Genomic DNA, 7,723 nt, shown 5'->3' with positions numbered 1-7,723 from the left:
TGTTACAGCAATGCAAATTCTTTTCTCATGTGCAAATACTAGAGAAAAGAATAACTTATCAACCTTCTGTAAACACCAGACAGGTACTGTATAAGCTTTTCAATTTCGTGAGAAAGGCCAAACTCTAAAAGAGGAGTCCATTATTCATTTTTAAGAAATCATTTCAGCTGTATTACTTAAAAGCAATAAACCTATCAGCCCCAAGGATATCATTTTGACTCCTTGGAAATACAACAAAACATTTGTCTGTGGTGTGAAGACTACTAAAATTCTTTGTTACCATTCCTACAATCCACTAAACCAATACATTCCATTATAATTAAACAATAACTCTTTAACATAATTCTCAGGTTGTTTGAGTTATGAATCCACGTAAAGTGTCAACATCACTTGTTTTTTAGACCCTACTATTTTGCAGTGTATTGTAGTGGTATAATTACAGCAAGAGTAACATTTTGATTTGAAAATATTCTGATTCTAACTTAGGTATTGGGTAACATTAACATTGCACTGAGAGAGAGATAGCTTTTTGCATTCATGCACTTTCATTAGTATCCACAAATTGGAAAAAAAAAGTTTCAAACAAAGGCCAAAGCTGTTTTAGATTTGCAACACCGTGCATGTATCATGATATCTTACCAATTCCAATTTAAAAATATAAAATTCCCATTCATCCTTACAACGCGAAACAGTTCATGTTTTAGTAAATTCTTAAAATATATAATTCCACAGTGATTTACAATAAAAATAATGATGACAAAAAAATCAATGGGTTAATTATATTTTTAGCTTTTTAATTGACAGCATGTTTCATATATTACTACGAAAGTAGTGCTTGACAAGACTGCACATGTGTAAAATCTTATTGTTTCTTTCAACATCTGCTAATAGCTGTAACAATGCAGTAATTATTCCTATAATGCAATTCCATGGCATCCCTTGTGACTCCTCTGCCCACACCAGCTACAATAACCCGGGTATTCATGCTGCTGTGAGCACTTTTAACCTTGTTCAATTCACGGAGTGCTTTACACATTCACTAGATGCATTCAAAGCCTACTCATTGTTTTGCTTGTGTTGGGTAAAGAAATATTTACCAAAGTAGTTATTTTGTGATGAAACCAATTTTAAATTTGAAATATTTTAAAGGGAACCATTATGAAGTGACCTGTTTTCTAGGCTTTTCAGATGTCTGATATGCATGTTTATATGTATGTATGTGTGCGTCTATAGCTACTATTAGATATAGGGTGCTTATAGGGTCCTGGGTGACTTTCCATTTTCTCAGGTCTGCAGAAACCCACAAACAGCCCACATAATGGCAAGAATTTGTATGAACATCATTAAGCCCTCAGCAACTTTATTTAACTTTATTTATGATTTAAATCAGAGGAACATGACTTCAAGCTACTGACCCACAGACTTTCAACATCAGAGCCTGATGCAATGAGTACTGAGAAACGAACATCTCTAGCAGGTGCCTCAGTACTGATCCTTGACTGACTTGCAAAATGTACTGCAGATTATGCATGAGAGGCCATTTCCTCCACCACTGGAATCAAATCCATCTATTCTTGCTACCAGGGACATGAAAATGAGATGATGGTTCACACAGGACTAATTCGCCAACGGTTTCTGAAACTTTCACTAGACTCCCAATGCCATAATCTGACTTACCTGGACATGTCACTTAAATATTATCTACTTACACTACAGGAGAAAATGTATTTCTTGTTTTGCACATTTTCTTTTCTTTTGATCCCAAGTGATATATACAATGAAACAATATCCACAATCACTTAAAATTCTCTGAAACTGCTTTAAGTGACATATTAAAAACTTCACGTCCCTTAAAATAAGCAAATGTAGTGATTTGATTGAAAACCGCATTTGTTTTACATCACGAGGCTCCAAAAATATAACAGGTGCATTAAAATAAAAAAAACAATAAATAATATTAATAAACTATTGGAGGTGCATGAACCAGAAGTTAAGGCTAGTGACAGGATGCGCCTCTATATTCTGTGAACAGGAATGTCTGCAGGGGGAAAACAGTGCATCTGAATGGAATTTCTTATGTCATAGAGTCTCTGCCAATACAGAATCACATTGTGAACGTACACAATCATGTGGGCAGAAGAAGAATTCTAGCTCATTGAATTGCAAAGGACTTTATTAAATGAAATACAAAGCTTATGTAAAAATACCAGATAACACCATATGTATACATAGACCAATGTAGATGTAAGTGTCTACTCAATAAATGTAGCATTGTATATGTATGAGTTTGCTTGTGTATATGTACAGCTGGTTATCCACACAATATAGGCACATGCATATTAGATTTAATTAAAAATGATCAGTTATGGTAACTGGAATGGGATTACATTCACACTTGTACGGAAGTTAAATTTCTCATTTAATTTGATAATGCTATTGGGTTGCATAACATTTATTTTCGAAATGCACTTCAAACAGTACTAATTCCAGTATGAAGGTAATGATAAATCCCTTAATTTTTAAGGCTTTTTAAAGGTAAAAACCTTATACCAGCTTTTATAGCAAATTAAAATTTTGTTACTTCTGTTGTGCCCTAGATCCTGAGCATGCTATATCAACTTACAACAACTTTATAATATGATGTTGTGTTGCGCAGACAGCTATAACGCTACGCTTACGAGGACTATCATAGGTTTTGTTTTAGTGGCGTTTAAATAATAATCGTTCATAACTGGAGCTCCCCCTTGTGGCAATAAAAACAGCAAGAACAATAATTTGGAATGAGTTGAATGTGAATTAATGTGATTTTAATTTGATTCAGTTTAATTCTAAGGAATCCCCATTGTTTCTTCAAATAGGTACTTAAAAAACAAGATGTCCTATATAGAGTATCTAACATGAAGAAGGCTTAATATCTTATCGAATCTTAACATTTAGAAATGCTGACAGATAAACGCACACTATATATAGATAAGCAACAAATAATCCGGGTTATATTAGAATGCAAGAGATGGAAAAGGGTAATTTGTAAAAAGCATTTAACTTGCTCATTTCTCCAAGAATATGAAAATTGTAGACAAAGAGCAAGCAGATGCAAATTATTTTAAATTTCAGAAAAACAAGGGAAAACATGACCTGTATAGAATACATATTTTCTAAAATGTGTTGCACACAAACCTGGACAGTGGCCAGTAGGAAAAAGTCTTAAATTACTTTGTCAGTTTTGGCTTTATGAAAAAACCTGGATGTCCTGGGGTTGTGATTAAGATGCAGAAAACAAATTGAAGATGACTGTTAGGAAATTATGCAATGGTCATCTTAAATCCCAGAACACTGTATCTTGCTGAGGGCAACACTGCATAAAAAAGATGCCTATGATTTGCTCCAAAGAATAGTAAATAATCTAATTTCCAGCCTGAAGGACTTGGATTATATCATGCTGATGTTGAAGAAGATGCAGTAATACATTTCATTCTTTCAGGATTAAGGTCTTCATCAAAAACCTTCATAGGTTCCGGTGGTTATTTTTTCCTTGCTTTAATGCACCATGAAGAGGACACACAAACAGAAACATATACTGTATGCCTGGTTAAAAGATACTTATCTAAAGAATTTTGTTGCCTTTCCATAAGGATTCAGAGTAATGGAGTGAGTTCAGATAGCCTTATTTCAAAGGTTTGTTTGCTAACAAACATTCAAAAGAATCCTATTAGCATTTTGCATTTGTGCGTACTGAGAAGTCATATGTGTAAATTCAATGTTTGCCATATCTAATTTTTGGACAACGTTTCTGGAATGATCAGGTAACTAATTTACAAATTTCTCACATGAAAGCAATTTAGAGGATTTGAGGAGCAGAATGGCTGAAACTCTTTATAGATTAGAGATGCTGAAATGCCAAGCCCTTCAAACTATTGAATGGTGGGCACATACAATTAACATTCTGTTCAGTTTTTCACTCAGACTCAGCTCTTACCTGCCCAGTTCAACTAGTTACTGGACTAAATGGATAGTTCCTGAGGTGTGATAATTTAGACAGAACAATAAAAATGGACAATCTTGTTGTAATGGGTTAAAGTTGTGATAAAACGTTTTGCTGCCCTAGCTGTTTTACAGTATCCTGAAGTGCACCCAATAAACAGTGAGTTAAGTGTATTTCCAATAGGTCCAGGCAATTTCAGTTAGCTAAAAATAGTTTTTTTAAATCATTTCAAAGATTGCTTATCTAATGAGTGTTTACATACAGTTTGTTAGTTTTTATTAGAAATATTGAATTAATTGAATATTGCCTCTGGAGATCAGTATAAGCCTCCCAACTTCTGGTGTCAAAGTAAAAGACACTGAATTTTTAATGGTTAATGGTTTTAATGTTACTGCACATTAGATGGCGCCCTAGTGTTTTCTAACCAATTCTTCATGGTAGCTGGGGAGCTGCAGCCTATCCCAGCAAGTAATAGGCACAAGGAAGGGCACACACAAATATACACTCACACTACAGTCTGTTTTCCCAAGAAGCCAATTAACCTACCAGCACATCTTGGAACTGTGGGAGGAAACTGGAACTGTGAGAGGAAACCCAAGCAAATATGGGGAGAATGCACTAATTCTACACAGATAGCACCCCCGGGGTCAGGAATTGAACCCAGAGCCCCAGCTCTGTGAGGCAGCAATGCTAACTACTGCTCCACAACACCCCAACCATATTATAATGACATTTAAACTTTTAACTAAGCTTCTAAAACTCACAATCCAGCATTGTGCTAGTTGTATGTTTTTTGTCATCCTTAAATTTTAAGGACCAGGAACAATTTCATTTTAAATAGTCACTCAGGCAGTAAGTCAGTTAGTCAGTCCAAATACTCGGCAGCTCTCAGGGTCTCCTCTGACTTAAACACATCTACCTGCTATGTTGATGGCTGGTAGCAGTGTTGCCAGCATGTAGCCTGATCTTGTTACATCTCAGAAGCTGGGCCTTGTTGGTAATGGCATGGGCATACCAGATTTCTATATGTGATTTTCTGGACCTATAGGAGATACTATAGGACCCGAATTTCTAACCCAAAGCCCGAGAGCAGTGATTGTGCTGTAGGACAAGCCTTTAGATCTGATGTTAAACTGATTGTTAACCCATGTGTCCTTGCTTAATTCTACTCTGGGCTTATATGATCTGACCTTCCCCTTAAATTCAACTGGTGAAGTAAATGTTCACTTCTCCGTCTGGTCCCCAGTATAGTGGCACTGCTGCATCCACTTCAGCTATGTGTTACCACTTCACTTAAAACACTCTGAGATTAAAGCAAGAAATGATCAAATTACTTATATAAAAGCTACTTAAGTTACCGAATAATAGGCTTTTATTTCTATTAATAAATAAAAGCTCCATGTTTTAGAAATTGTGTGTTTGGGGCTTATTGCTTTACACTGTAATGTATTGATTCACTAATGCCTTCTTTACATGCCTGGAGAGATAATGGACTCTCCCTTTATAATATACAGAAGATGAAGGTGATTTGTTTCATGGTAATCCCTGTGTTCTCCTTGTAACATGATGATGTACTTACAATTGTGTTCATTTCTTTGAACACAGTAATGTTTTTGAATTTCCCCAAAGACTGGGGTTCTTCTTCGCTTTGATCCCTGGATTAATGGTGTCTTTGTATCCTAGAACAGCTGTCTCCTGTTTAAAAATACTTGTGTATCATAGATGAGGATGCTGTCTTGTATGTGTGGTGGCAACCAGATTTTCCCTCCTCAAACTTAAAAAAGCTGCATGAATGAGATGGCTGTCTATGTTTCCTGATAAATCATATTAGTATTCACAAATCTGAACCCCTTCTTGGTTTGATGGAAAGAACTGCACTTTAAATAATTTAAAGTTTGTTTTAAAATGATTTGGCTATATGGGCTGAATGGCCTCATCTCATTTGTAATCCTTCGGTGTTACTCTGTGAGACCAAAGATAGATTCCTACTGTACTTCTGTTTGTGACCATGGGAGATAACAGCCACAAATACCCCCTTTTGCACAGTAGTCTGAGTTTAATCACATTTTCAAGTTGTGGAACCTTCTACTTTTCCCTATAACAGATGCAGAGTACTTCAAGTACTCTGTTGTCAGAAAACAAAATTGTGCAAAAAATGTCAAAAGGTATGTCTTGCATTGTTTGTGAATGCTCCTTAAATATACAGTATACTAATGGGTGGTGTTGAGTCGTCCTGACGCTTAAATGACGACAAATAAATAAAACCACCTTTCTAAGGGCCTGGCAGATTCCAACATGAGAGCTTTGCTATAAGTGCAAACAGGCCGTCTTCCCTGGTCAAATAAAGGTATTTTTTGTGGAAGTTCCGCCTTATGCCACGAGGAGAGCCACGCTGCCACCCTGCCTGTCTCCTTTCTCCGTTTCATTCGTGTCACAGTGTAAGGACACGCAAGACTTTCCCTGGAGTCCAATATCCGGTCGTTCACTGCAATGCTGTTGATTAATCTGTTTGCGTAGCAAAAGTATATGGAAATGCCAAGGTAAATGTCTGCTTGCTATCTGCCTGTTCTGCCAGCTCCATCTTTGCATTCTTCTTCAAAGTCAGAAATAACTACGTTCATACATGAAATGATGCCGGATTTTTCTCAAGGCCATGTTTTCTGATCACCCCCTTGTTGCGTTTGGAATACTATTTTCATGACAAGCTACAGCACAGTTTTAGAGAGCACAACTGCTCTCGTAAGATGAATGCATTTGATTTTAATGCAGCTCCTCTGAGAGAACCAGCAAAGGACTATGCAAACAAACCTTACTTTGTTACTATGTAACTGTTACTTTGCTTCTAGACATTAGTGAATTATGTAACATCTGTACAACTGATGAAATGGAACATGCTAGCATGATGCCTGTGATAATGGCATGGTAACTTTGCTCGGACAAAAACAAGAAATAACCAACAAATGATTAAAAATGTCCATGTCACTTGATCTGTTGGTGGTACAGTACTATGACAAAACAATCATAACCTTTTCTCAAAGCAAGAGTTTTAATGAATGGGGGTGTCAGTTGCTGAAAGAAATTGCTATTAAACACAGTAGTAATTATCTTATATGACATGCATTTTGATTATATTTTTGAATAAAGGTCATTATAAAAGATTAATTCTCAAATTAAAGGGAATAGCCATTAAAACATACGTGTATGGTTATTATTTTCATTCAGACAAAACATTAAGATTAGAGATAAGCTGTGAATGCTGAAATCTTGGTGATGTAATTCTAGAAGTACCACAAGAATTTGTACTAGGACATGATAAAATTATATTTCAAGTCTGCTATGGTTAGTAAACAAGTCAAATTTGCAGATATTGCCAAAAGAGGATTGGTAAACAGTATAGAAGCAGTAAATAAAATGTAATAAGATTTATATAAAATTATGGACAAATACCTTGCACGTTATGTTTAATTATCTAAAAAATGGGAAACACTGAGGTTTAAGAACCAACCTATGAAAAACGACTTAGGTTTTTATGTTGTGTTATGTTGTGTTTATGTTGTTTATATGTTATGATATATCAGTTATATTTTCTATTCAATGTGAGGAAACAATTAAAATGGCTATCTTGTTCTGGGCAGAATAGACTCCTTTTGTAAATGGTCTTATGTTACTAATTGTATTGTGTAGCTTAAAGTCAGATGGTGAAGCAACAGGTGCAAGGAAGGATACACCCAAGACAAGACG

The sequence above is a fragment of the Lepisosteus oculatus genome, chromosome 16 (assembly GCF_040954835.1).
Source record: "Lepisosteus oculatus isolate fLepOcu1 chromosome 16, fLepOcu1.hap2, whole genome shotgun sequence".
Taxonomy (NCBI): domain Eukaryota; kingdom Metazoa; phylum Chordata; class Actinopteri; order Semionotiformes; family Lepisosteidae; genus Lepisosteus; species Lepisosteus oculatus.
The sequence above is the reverse complement of the archived record's forward strand: the minus strand, read 5'-3'. Positions refer to the sequence as shown.